Consider the following 11,214-nt stretch of genomic DNA (forward strand, 5'->3'; position numbering starts at 1 on the left):
GTAGCGATTCGTCTGGTAGCGGTGGAAACGCTACGGAAAATAATGCAGCTACGCCGTTTTCTGACACCACAGTGCTTCAAACGGTAGCATTTGCATGTGTCGGGACAACGCCGCGCTACCGGCAGTCGTGGCCGAGTGGTTAAGGCGTCTGACTCGAAATCAGATTCCCTCTGGGAGCGTAGGTTCGAATCCTACCGGCTGCGTGCGATTTTGCGTAAAGAGAGGAGCAAAAATTTTCGCACACATGTGACATGCGTGGGCGAATGCGGGTGCAAACCAGTGACGCCATTCTCAACAAGACGAAAGTTTCCGTTTAAGACTACTGAGTTTCGCGACGACCGCTGCTTACTGTGGCCATCGGTTCACCTCGCACTGACGCTGGGACTGCAGAAAGCCGTCGCTGAGATCGTGAGTACACAGATGTGCTCGAAAGTGTTGGACAGAGCGAACATTCAATTCTTTTTAAGAATCGCAATTGAATCATTCGAGTGCGGCGAAGGCAGTGGTGCAGCGTTTCTTTTCTTAAGATCTCGCAGCTGCTTGGAGGTATGTCCATCGTTTTAAGACGACAGAAAACTAGCGTCAGCGGTGCGTCAGTGGGAAGTCGGTGAAGTCGCCATTGGAGCCATAAGCCAGTAATTACAACATGCGAATCACTCGCTCACCACGCAGCTGTACGATAATGCTCGTGCGTGGGCCCGCATAGCTGAGTCGGTAGAGCGTTAGGTTTTCAACCAAAGGGTCCTGGGTTCAAGTCCCCGTCTGGGCGAAAATTAATACACTTTCGTAACGGCTAATGGAAACCCTACAGGAAAGAGTGAGGCCACGCCGCTTTCTGCCATCAGATTGCTTCTAAAGATGGCGGTTTCACTTGTCGGGAGTCGCTTCTGCCACCGGCAGTCGTGGCCGAGTGGTTAAGGCGTCTGACTTGAAATCAGATTCCCTCTGGGAGCGTAGGTTCGAGTCCTGCCGACTGCGAAAATTTTCTCTCTCTCAAAAGATGGACGTTCAGGTGCATCCTAGCAGTTGCGTCACTACTAAACACATGGGTCACCAGTTATTTGATCCAGGGCGCAGCGTTACAGTCGCGCCCAGAAGCCGCAGCTCATCTCCTCGTCTCACAGCCGCCCACCGGGTGTTAGTACAAGTGTCGCCTCACTGGGCAGTGCGGATGTGTCCTTTTTAGCTTGCAGACGATGACGTGTAGCAATTTACGAGCTAACGCAAGTCGAATGTTTTACCGTGTGTATCTGCTAGATACTGCCTCTCATACGGTGGAGAGGCTCACTCCTTCTTGTGTCTCGTTCTCTGCACACGAGTTGCCCCTGGCATCGACATAGCACGGGTTTTCTAGCGTCAGCGCGGCGTCACGTGAAGTCAGCGAAGTGAATATTACACGAGTCGAGTCGACATGTTTGCTTGTTACGATGATGGAAGCAGAAGAAATGTGTGTGGGACTTCACTGCATCGGCTGCTCGCCTTTCAGCGTCCCTGTGTCTTATCAGACGAAGGTGACTGTGAAATTGGCAACGAGGCAGAGCTGAACGAACACATGCAAACAGCAACGTTCAATGTCAGCCGAAATAGCTCAGTTGGGAGAGCGTTAGACTGAAGATCTAAAGGTCCCTGGTTCGATCCCGGGTTTCGGCAGGTATTCGTTTTGATGCGACGCCAATGGAATTGCTCTGCGTTGGTGATAATGCAACTACAGCTGACAACAAAAATGACTCTCTGCTGTAGCAGTTCTGGTTGTCTAGTGCATGCCATAAGACGAACTCACTAGAAAACTAACTCCCTTTGAAGCAAAAGAATCAAAAAAGCCCTACCGACTGCGTTCCTTTTTCTGTGTCAGGTGGTGAAGAACGTCTTCAACGGAACCGTGAAATGAGCGAAAACGTGGGAAACATTGCATTCGAAATGCTTGCGAATTTTCCAATTGCCCAGTGAGTGTCGACAAAACACGTCAATTCTCTGCTCCAACGTATGAGACGTAACAACTGGTGCAATTTGTTGTTGCATCGTGTGCCAGCAGTCTTCGATAGTGTGTTACGAGCTTAGCGCGATAAGTTTGCAGACAGCATTTAGGCGACGTTTTATTAGTAACGGCCCCATGCAACGATTGCACAACAGTAAAGGACATGAGTCAATGTATAGTTGTGCATCGTGGGAGGTTTCACAGCGTCGTGCGAGCCCGGATAGCTCAGTCGGTAGAGCATTAGGCTTTTAACCTAAGGGTCCAGGGTTCAAGTCCCTGTCCGGGCGGAAATTTTAAAACTTTGGTAGCGATTCGTCTGGTAGCGGTGGAAACGCTACGGAAAATAATGCAGCTACGCCGTTTTCTGACACCACAGTGCTTCAAACGGTAGCATTTGCATGTGTCGGGACAACGCCGCGCTACCGGCAGTCGTGGCCGAGTGGTTAAGGCGTCTGACTCGAAATCAGATTCCCTCTGGGAGCGTAGGTTCGAATCCTACCGGCTGCGTGCGATTTTGCGTAAAGAGAGGAGCAAAAATTTTCGCACACATGTGACATGCGTGGGCGAATGCGGGTGCAAACCAGTGACGCCATTCTCAACAAGACGAAAGTTTCCGTTTAAGACTACTGAGTTTCGCGACGACCGCTGCTTACTGTGGCCATCGGTTCACCTCGCACTGACGCTGGGACTGCAGAAAGCCGTCGCTGAGATCGTGAGTACACAGATGTGCTCGAAAGTGTTGGACAGAGCGAACATTCAATTCTTTTTAAGAATCGCAATTGAATCATTCGAGTGCGGCGAAGGCAGTGGTGCAGCGTTTCTTTTCTTAAGATCTCGCAGCTGCTTGGAGGTATGTCCATCGTTTTAAGACGACAGAAAACTAGCGTCAGCGGTGCGTCAGTGGGAAGTCGGTGAAGTCGCCATTGGAGCCATAAGCCAGTAATTACAACATGCGAATCACTCGCTCACCACGCAGCTGTACGATAATGCTCGTGCGTGGGCCCGCATAGCTGAGTCGGTAGAGCGTTAGGTTTTCAACCAAAGGGTCCTGGGTTCAAGTCCCCGTCTGGGCGAAAATTAATACACTTTCGTAACGGCTAATGGAAACCCTACAGGAAAGAGTGAGGCCACGCCGCTTTCTGCCATCAGATTGCTTCTAAAGATGGCGGTTTCACTTGTCGGGAGTCGCTTCTGCCACCGGCAGTCGTGGCCGAGTGGTTAAGGCGTCTGACTTGAAATCAGATTCCCTCTGGGAGCGTAGGTTCGAGTCCTGCCGACTGCGAAAATTTTCTCTCTCTCAAAAGATGGACGTTCAGGTGCATCCTAGCAGTTGCGTCACTACTAAACACATGGGTCACCAGTTATTTGATCCAGGGCGCAGCGTTACAGTCGCGCCCAGAAGCCGCAGCTCATCTCCTCGTCTCACAGCCGCCCACCGGGTGTTAGTACAAGTGTCGCCTCACTGGGCAGTGCGGATGTGTCCTTTTTAGCTTGCAGACGATGACGTGTAGCAATTTACGAGCTAACGCAAGTCGAATGTTTTACCGTGTGTATCTGCTAGATACTGCCTCTCATACGGTGGAGAGGCTCACTCCTTCTTGTGTCTCGTTCTCTGCACACGAGTTGCCCCTGGCATCGACATAGCACGGGTTTTCTAGCGTCAGCGCGGCGTCACGTGAAGTCAGCGAAGTGAATATTACACGAGTCGAGTCGACATGTTTGCTTGTTACGATGATGGAAGCAGAAGAAATGTGTGTGGGACTTCACTGCATCGGCTGCTCGCCTTTCAGCGTCCCTGTGTCTTATCAGACGAAGGTGACTGTGAAATTGGCAACGAGGCAGAGCTGAACGAACACATGCAAACAGCAACGTTCAATGTCAGCCGAAATAGCTCAGTTGGGAGAGCGTTAGACTGAAGATCTAAAGGTCCCTGGTTCGATCCCGGGTTTCGGCAGGTATTCGTTTTGATGCGACGCCAATGGAATTGCTCTGCGTTGGTGATAATGCAACTACAGCTGACAACAAAAATGACTCTCTGCTGTAGCAGTTCTGGTTGTCTAGTGCATGCCATAAGACGAACTCACTAGAAAACTAACTCCCTTTGAAGCAAAAGAATCAAAAAAGCCCTACCGACTGCGTTCCTTTTTCTGTGTCAGGTGGTGAAGAACGTCTTCAACGGAACCGTGAAATGAGCGAAAACGTGGGAAACATTGCATTCGAAATGCTTGCGAATTTTCCAATTGCCCAGTGAGTGTCGACAAAACACGTCAATTCTCTGCTCCAACGTATGAGACGTAACAACTGGTGCAATTTGTTGTTGCATCGTGTGCCAGCAGTCTTCGATAGTGTGTTACGAGCTTAGCGCGATAAGTTTGCAGACAGCATTTAGGCGACGTTTTATTAGTAACGGCCCCATGCAACGATTGCACAACAGTAAAGGACATGAGTCAATGTATAGTTGTGCATCGTGGGAGGTTTCACAGCGTCGTGCGAGCCCGGATAGCTCAGTCGGTAGAGCATTAGGCTTTTAACCTAAGGGTCCAGGGTTCAAGTCCCTGTCCGGGCGGAAATTTTAAAACTTTGGTAGCGATTCGTCTGGTAGCGGTGGAAACGCTACGGAAAATAATGCAGCTACGCCGTTTTCTGACACCACAGTGCTTCAAACGGTAGCATTTGCATGTGTCGGGACAACGCCGCGCTACCGGCAGTCGTGGCCGAGTGGTTAAGGCGTCTGACTCGAAATCAGATTCCCTCTGGGAGCGTAGGTTCGAATCCTACCGGCTGCGTGCGATTTTGCGTAAAGAGAGGAGCAAAAATTTTCGCACACATGTGACATGCGTGGGCGAATGCGGGTGCAAACCAGTGACGCCATTCTCAACAAGACGAAAGTTTCCGTTTAAGACTACTGAGTTTCGCGACGACCGCTGCTTACTGTGGCCATCGGTTCACCTCGCACTGACGCTGGGACTGCAGAAAGCCGTCGCTGAGATCGTGAGTACACAGATGTGCTCGAAAGTGTTGGACAGAGCGAACATTCAATTCTTTTTAAGAATCGCAATTGAATCATTCGAGTGCGGCGAAGGCAGTGGTGCAGCGTTTCTTTTCTTAAGATCTCGCAGCTGCTTGGAGGTATGTCCATCGTTTTAAGACGACAGAAAACTAGCGTCAGCGGTGCGTCAGTGGGAAGTCGGTGAAGTCGCCATTGGAGCCATAAGCCAGTAATTACAACATGCGAATCACTCGCTCACCACGCAGCTGTACGATAATGCTCGTGCGTGGGCCCGCATAGCTGAGTCGGTAGAGCGTTAGGTTTTCAACCAAAGGGTCCTGGGTTCAAGTCCCCGTCTGGGCGAAAATTAATACACTTTCGTAACGGCTAATGGAAACCCTACAGGAAAGAGTGAGGCCACGCCGCTTTCTGCCATCAGATTGCTTCTAAAGATGGCGGTTTCACTTGTCGGGAGTCGCTTCTGCCACCGGCAGTCGTGGCCGAGTGGTTAAGGCGTCTGACTTGAAATCAGATTCCCTCTGGGAGCGTAGGTTCGAGTCCTGCCGACTGCGAAAATTTTCTCTCTCTCAAAAGATGGACGTTCAGGTGCATCCTAGCAGTTGCGTCACTACTAAACACATGGGTCACCAGTTATTTGATCCAGGGCGCAGCGTTACAGTCGCGCCCAGAAGCCGCAGCTCATCTCCTCGTCTCACAGCCGCCCACCGGGTGTTAGTACAAGTGTCGCCTCACTGGGCAGTGCGGATGTGTCCTTTTTAGCTTGCAGACGATGACGTGTAGCAATTTACGAGCTAACGCAAGTCGAATGTTTTACCGTGTGTATCTGCTAGATACTGCCTCTCATACGGTGGAGAGGCTCACTCCTTCTTGTGTCTCGTTCTCTGCACACGAGTTGCCCCTGGCATCGACATAGCACGGGTTTTCTAGCGTCAGCGCGGCGTCACGTGAAGTCAGCGAAGTGAATATTACACGAGTCGAGTCGACATGTTTGCTTGTTACGATGATGGAAGCAGAAGAAATGTGTGTGGGACTTCACTGCATCGGCTGCTCGCCTTTCAGCGTCCCTGTGTCTTATCAGACGAAGGTGACTGTGAAATTGGCAACGAGGCAGAGCTGAACGAACACATGCAAACAGCAACGTTCAATGTCAGCCGAAATAGCTCAGTTGGGAGAGCGTTAGACTGAAGATCTAAAGGTCCCTGGTTCGATCCCGGGTTTCGGCAGGTATTCGTTTTGATGCGACGCCAATGGAATTGCTCTGCGTTGGTGATAATGCAACTACAGCTGACAACAAAAATGACTCTCTGCTGTAGCAGTTCTGGTTGTCTAGTGCATGCCATAAGACGAACTCACTAGAAAACTAACTCCCTTTGAAGCAAAAGAATCAAAAAAGCCCTACCGACTGCGTTCCTTTTTCTGTGTCAGGTGGTGAAGAACGTCTTCAACGGAACCGTGAAATGAGCGAAAACGTGGGAAACATTGCATTCGAAATGCTTGCGAATTTTCCAATTGCCCAGTGAGTGTCGACAAAACACGTCAATTCTCTGCTCCAACGTATGAGACGTAACAACTGGTGCAATTTGTTGTTGCATCGTGTGCCAGCAGTCTTCGATAGTGTGTTACGAGCTTAGCGCGATAAGTTTGCAGACAGCATTTAGGCGACGTTTTATTAGTAACGGCCCCATGCAACGATTGCACAACAGTAAAGGACATGAGTCAATGTATAGTTGTGCATCGTGGGAGGTTTCACAGCGTCGTGCGAGCCCGGATAGCTCAGTCGGTAGAGCATTAGGCTTTTAACCTAAGGGTCCAGGGTTCAAGTCCCTGTCCGGGCGGAAATTTTAAAACTTTGGTAGCGATTCGTCTGGTAGCGGTGGAAACGCTACGGAAAATAATGCAGCTACGCCGTTTTCTGACACCACAGTGCTTCAAACGGTAGCATTTGCATGTGTCGGGACAACGCCGCGCTACCGGCAGTCGTGGCCGAGTGGTTAAGGCGTCTGACTCGAAATCAGATTCCCTCTGGGAGCGTAGGTTCGAATCCTACCGGCTGCGTGCGATTTTGCGTAAAGAGAGGAGCAAAAATTTTCGCACACATGTGACATGCGTGGGCGAATGCGGGTGCAAACCAGTGACGCCATTCTCAACAAGACGAAAGTTTCCGTTTAAGACTACTGAGTTTCGCGACGACCGCTGCTTACTGTGGCCATCGGTTCACCTCGCACTGACGCTGGGACTGCAGAAAGCCGTCGCTGAGATCGTGAGTACACAGATGTGCTCGAAAGTGTTGGACAGAGCGAACATTCAATTCTTTTTAAGAATCGCAATTGAATCATTCGAGTGCGGCGAAGGCAGTGGTGCAGCGTTTCTTTTCTTAAGATCTCGCAGCTGCTTGGAGGTATGTCCATCGTTTTAAGACGACAGAAAACTAGCGTCAGCGGTGCGTCAGTGGGAAGTCGGTGAAGTCGCCATTGGAGCCATAAGCCAGTAATTACAACATGCGAATCACTCGCTCACCACGCAGCTGTACGATAATGCTCGTGCGTGGGCCCGCATAGCTGAGTCGGTAGAGCGTTAGGTTTTCAACCAAAGGGTCCTGGGTTCAAGTCCCCGTCTGGGCGAAAATTAATACACTTTCGTAACGGCTAATGGAAACCCTACAGGAAAGAGTGAGGCCACGCCGCTTTCTGCCATCAGATTGCTTCTAAAGATGGCGGTTTCACTTGTCGGGAGTCGCTTCTGCCACCGGCAGTCGTGGCCGAGTGGTTAAGGCGTCTGACTTGAAATCAGATTCCCTCTGGGAGCGTAGGTTCGAGTCCTGCCGACTGCGAAAATTTTCTCTCTCTCAAAAGATGGACGTTCAGGTGCATCCTAGCAGTTGCGTCACTACTAAACACATGGGTCACCAGTTATTTGATCCAGGGCGCAGCGTTACAGTCGCGCCCAGAAGCCGCAGCTCATCTCCTCGTCTCACAGCCGCCCACCGGGTGTTAGTACAAGTGTCGCCTCACTGGGCAGTGCGGATGTGTCCTTTTTAGCTTGCAGACGATGACGTGTAGCAATTTACGAGCTAACGCAAGTCGAATGTTTTACCGTGTGTATCTGCTAGATACTGCCTCTCATACGGTGGAGAGGCTCACTCCTTCTTGTGTCTCGTTCTCTGCACACGAGTTGCCCCTGGCATCGACATAGCACGGGTTTTCTAGCGTCAGCGCGGCGTCACGTGAAGTCAGCGAAGTGAATATTACACGAGTCGAGTCGACATGTTTGCTTGTTACGATGATGGAAGCAGAAGAAATGTGTGTGGGACTTCACTGCATCGGCTGCTCGCCTTTCAGCGTCCCTGTGTCTTATCAGACGAAGGTGACTGTGAAATTGGCAACGAGGCAGAGCTGAACGAACACATGCAAACAGCAACGTTCAATGTCAGCCGAAATAGCTCAGTTGGGAGAGCGTTAGACTGAAGATCTAAAGGTCCCTGGTTCGATCCCGGGTTTCGGCAGGTATTCGTTTTGATGCGACGCCAATGGAATTGCTCTGCGTTGGTGATAATGCAACTACAGCTGACAACAAAAATGACTCTCTGCTGTAGCAGTTCTGGTTGTCTAGTGCATGCCATAAGACGAACTCACTAGAAAACTAACTCCCTTTGAAGCAAAAGAATCAAAAAAGCCCTACCGACTGCGTTCCTTTTTCTGTGTCAGGTGGTGAAGAACGTCTTCAACGGAACCGTGAAATGAGCGAAAACGTGGGAAACATTGCATTCGAAATGCTTGCGAATTTTCCAATTGCCCAGTGAGTGTCGACAAAACACGTCAATTCTCTGCTCCAACGTATGAGACGTAACAACTGGTGCAATTTGTTGTTGCATCGTGTGCCAGCAGTCTTCGATAGTGTGTTACGAGCTTAGCGCGATAAGTTTGCAGACAGCATTTAGGCGACGTTTTATTAGTAACGGCCCCATGCAACGATTGCACAACAGTAAAGGACATGAGTCAATGTATAGTTGTGCATCGTGGGAGGTTTCACAGCGTCGTGCGAGCCCGGATAGCTCAGTCGGTAGAGCATTAGGCTTTTAACCTAAGGGTCCAGGGTTCAAGTCCCTGTCCGGGCGGAAATTTTAAAACTTTGGTAGCGATTCGTCTGGTAGCGGTGGAAACGCTACGGAAAATAATGCAGCTACGCCGTTTTCTGACACCACAGTGCTTCAAACGGTAGCATTTGCATGTGTCGGGACAACGCCGCGCTACCGGCAGTCGTGGCCGAGTGGTTAAGGCGTCTGACTCGAAATCAGATTCCCTCTGGGAGCGTAGGTTCGAATCCTACCGGCTGCGTGCGATTTTGCGTAAAGAGAGGAGCAAAAATTTTCGCACACATGTGACATGCGTGGGCGAATGCGGGTGCAAACCAGTGACGCCATTCTCAACAAGACGAAAGTTTCCGTTTAAGACTACTGAGTTTCGCGACGACCGCTGCTTACTGTGGCCATCGGTTCACCTCGCACTGACGCTGGGACTGCAGAAAGCCGTCGCTGAGATCGTGAGTACACAGATGTGCTCGAAAGTGTTGGACAGAGCGAACATTCAATTCTTTTTAAGAATCGCAATTGAATCATTCGAGTGCGGCGAAGGCAGTGGTGCAGCGTTTCTTTTCTTAAGATCTCGCAGCTGCTTGGAGGTATGTCCATCGTTTTAAGACGACAGAAAACTAGCGTCAGCGGTGCGTCAGTGGGAAGTCGGTGAAGTCGCCATTGGAGCCATAAGCCAGTAATTACAACATGCGAATCACTCGCTCACCACGCAGCTGTACGATAATGCTCGTGCGTGGGCCCGCATAGCTGAGTCGGTAGAGCGTTAGGTTTTCAACCAAAGGGTCCTGGGTTCAAGTCCCCGTCTGGGCGAAAATTAATACACTTTCGTAACGGCTAATGGAAACCCTACAGGAAAGAGTGAGGCCACGCCGCTTTCTGCCATCAGATTGCTTCTAAAGATGGCGGTTTCACTTGTCGGGAGTCGCTTCTGCCACCGGCAGTCGTGGCCGAGTGGTTAAGGCGTCTGACTTGAAATCAGATTCCCTCTGGGAGCGTAGGTTCGAGTCCTGCCGACTGCGAAAATTTTCTCTCTCTCAAAAGATGGACGTTCAGGTGCATCCTAGCAGTTGCGTCACTACTAAACACATGGGTCACCAGTTATTTGATCCAGGGCGCAGCGTTACAGTCGCGCCCAGAAGCCGCAGCTCATCTCCTCGTCTCACAGCCGCCCACCGGGTGTTAGTACAAGTGTCGCCTCACTGGGCAGTGCGGATGTGTCCTTTTTAGCTTGCAGACGATGACGTGTAGCAATTTACGAGCTAACGCAAGTCGAATGTTTTACCGTGTGTATCTGCTAGATACTGCCTCTCATACGGTGGAGAGGCTCACTCCTTCTTGTGTCTCGTTCTCTGCACACGAGTTGCCCCTGGCATCGACATAGCACGGGTTTTCTAGCGTCAGCGCGGCGTCACGTGAAGTCAGCGAAGTGAATATTACACGAGTCGAGTCGACATGTTTGCTTGTTACGATGATGGAAGCAGAAGAAATGTGTGTGGGACTTCACTGCATCGGCTGCTCGCCTTTCAGCGTCCCTGTGTCTTATCAGACGAAGGTGACTGTGAAATTGGCAACGAGGCAGAGCTGAACGAACACATGCAAACAGCAACGTTCAATGTCAGCCGAAATAGCTCAGTTGGGAGAGCGTTAGACTGAAGATCTAAAGGTCCCTGGTTCGATCCCGGGTTTCGGCAGGTATTCGTTTTGATGCGACGCCAATGGAATTGCTCTGCGTTGGTGATAATGCAACTACAGCTGACAACAAAAATGACTCTCTGCTGTAGCAGTTCTGGTTGTCTAGTGCATGCCATAAGACGAACTCACTAGAAAACTAACTCCCTTTGAAGCAAAAGAATCAAAAAAGCCCTACCGACTGCGTTCCTTTTTCTGTGTCAGGTGGTGAAGAACGTCTTCAACGGAACCGTGAAATGAGCGAAAACGTGGGAAACATTGCATTCGAAATGCTTGCGAATTTTCCAATTGCCCAGTGAGTGTCGACAAAACACGTCAATTCTCTGCTCCAACGTATGAGACGTAACAACTGGTGCAATTTGTTGTTGCATCGTGTGCCAGCAGTCTTCGATAGTGTGTTACGAGCTTAGCGCGATAAGTTTGCAGACAGCATTTAGGCGACGTTTTATT

General features: G+C 50.3%; 19 non-coding genes across 19 annotated transcripts; all 19 read left to right on the forward strand.

Annotated features, from left to right (window-relative positions):
* The first annotated feature begins 121 nt into the window (after positions 1-121).
* Positions 122-203, forward strand: Trnas-cga. The gene has a single exon. It is a non-coding gene; the product is annotated as a tRNA-Ser (tRNA).
* A 693-nt stretch (positions 204-896) lies between these two features.
* Positions 897-978, forward strand: Trnas-uga. Its single transcript has one exon. It is a non-coding gene; the product is annotated as a tRNA-Ser (tRNA).
* Positions 979-1,577: 599 nt separating this feature from the next.
* Positions 1,578-1,650, forward strand: Trnaf-gaa. Its single transcript has one exon. It is a non-coding gene; the product is annotated as a tRNA-Phe (tRNA).
* Positions 1,651-2,189: 539 nt separating this feature from the next.
* On the forward strand, positions 2,190-2,262 carry Trnak-uuu. The gene has a single exon. It is a non-coding gene; the product is annotated as a tRNA-Lys (tRNA).
* Positions 2,263-2,400: 138 nt separating this feature from the next.
* On the forward strand, positions 2,401-2,482 carry Trnas-cga. The gene has a single exon. It is a non-coding gene; the product is annotated as a tRNA-Ser (tRNA).
* Positions 2,483-3,175: 693 nt separating this feature from the next.
* Positions 3,176-3,257, forward strand: Trnas-uga. The gene has a single exon. It is a non-coding gene; the product is annotated as a tRNA-Ser (tRNA).
* Positions 3,258-3,856: 599 nt separating this feature from the next.
* Trnaf-gaa lies at positions 3,857-3,929 on the forward strand. Its single transcript has one exon. It is a non-coding gene; the product is annotated as a tRNA-Phe (tRNA).
* Positions 3,930-4,468: 539 nt separating this feature from the next.
* On the forward strand, positions 4,469-4,541 carry Trnak-uuu. The gene has a single exon. It is a non-coding gene; the product is annotated as a tRNA-Lys (tRNA).
* A 138-nt stretch (positions 4,542-4,679) lies between these two features.
* Positions 4,680-4,761, forward strand: Trnas-cga. The gene has a single exon. It is a non-coding gene; the product is annotated as a tRNA-Ser (tRNA).
* A 693-nt stretch (positions 4,762-5,454) lies between these two features.
* Positions 5,455-5,536, forward strand: Trnas-uga. Its single transcript has one exon. It is a non-coding gene; the product is annotated as a tRNA-Ser (tRNA).
* Positions 5,537-6,135: 599 nt separating this feature from the next.
* Positions 6,136-6,208, forward strand: Trnaf-gaa. Its single transcript has one exon. It is a non-coding gene; the product is annotated as a tRNA-Phe (tRNA).
* A 539-nt stretch (positions 6,209-6,747) lies between these two features.
* Trnak-uuu lies at positions 6,748-6,820 on the forward strand. The gene has a single exon. It is a non-coding gene; the product is annotated as a tRNA-Lys (tRNA).
* Positions 6,821-6,958: 138 nt separating this feature from the next.
* Positions 6,959-7,040, forward strand: Trnas-cga. The gene has a single exon. It is a non-coding gene; the product is annotated as a tRNA-Ser (tRNA).
* A 693-nt stretch (positions 7,041-7,733) lies between these two features.
* Positions 7,734-7,815, forward strand: Trnas-uga. Its single transcript has one exon. It is a non-coding gene; the product is annotated as a tRNA-Ser (tRNA).
* Positions 7,816-8,414: 599 nt separating this feature from the next.
* On the forward strand, positions 8,415-8,487 carry Trnaf-gaa. Its single transcript has one exon. It is a non-coding gene; the product is annotated as a tRNA-Phe (tRNA).
* A 539-nt stretch (positions 8,488-9,026) lies between these two features.
* Positions 9,027-9,099, forward strand: Trnak-uuu. The gene has a single exon. It is a non-coding gene; the product is annotated as a tRNA-Lys (tRNA).
* A 138-nt stretch (positions 9,100-9,237) lies between these two features.
* Trnas-cga lies at positions 9,238-9,319 on the forward strand. The gene has a single exon. It is a non-coding gene; the product is annotated as a tRNA-Ser (tRNA).
* Positions 9,320-10,012: 693 nt separating this feature from the next.
* Positions 10,013-10,094, forward strand: Trnas-uga. Its single transcript has one exon. It is a non-coding gene; the product is annotated as a tRNA-Ser (tRNA).
* A 599-nt stretch (positions 10,095-10,693) lies between these two features.
* On the forward strand, positions 10,694-10,766 carry Trnaf-gaa. Its single transcript has one exon. It is a non-coding gene; the product is annotated as a tRNA-Phe (tRNA).
* Positions 10,767-11,214: the final 448 nt, after the last annotated feature.

This window comes from Schistocerca piceifrons, unplaced genomic scaffold (genome assembly GCF_021461385.2).
Source record: "Schistocerca piceifrons isolate TAMUIC-IGC-003096 unplaced genomic scaffold, iqSchPice1.1 HiC_scaffold_1353, whole genome shotgun sequence".
Classification (NCBI taxonomy): domain Eukaryota; kingdom Metazoa; phylum Arthropoda; class Insecta; order Orthoptera; family Acrididae; genus Schistocerca; species Schistocerca piceifrons.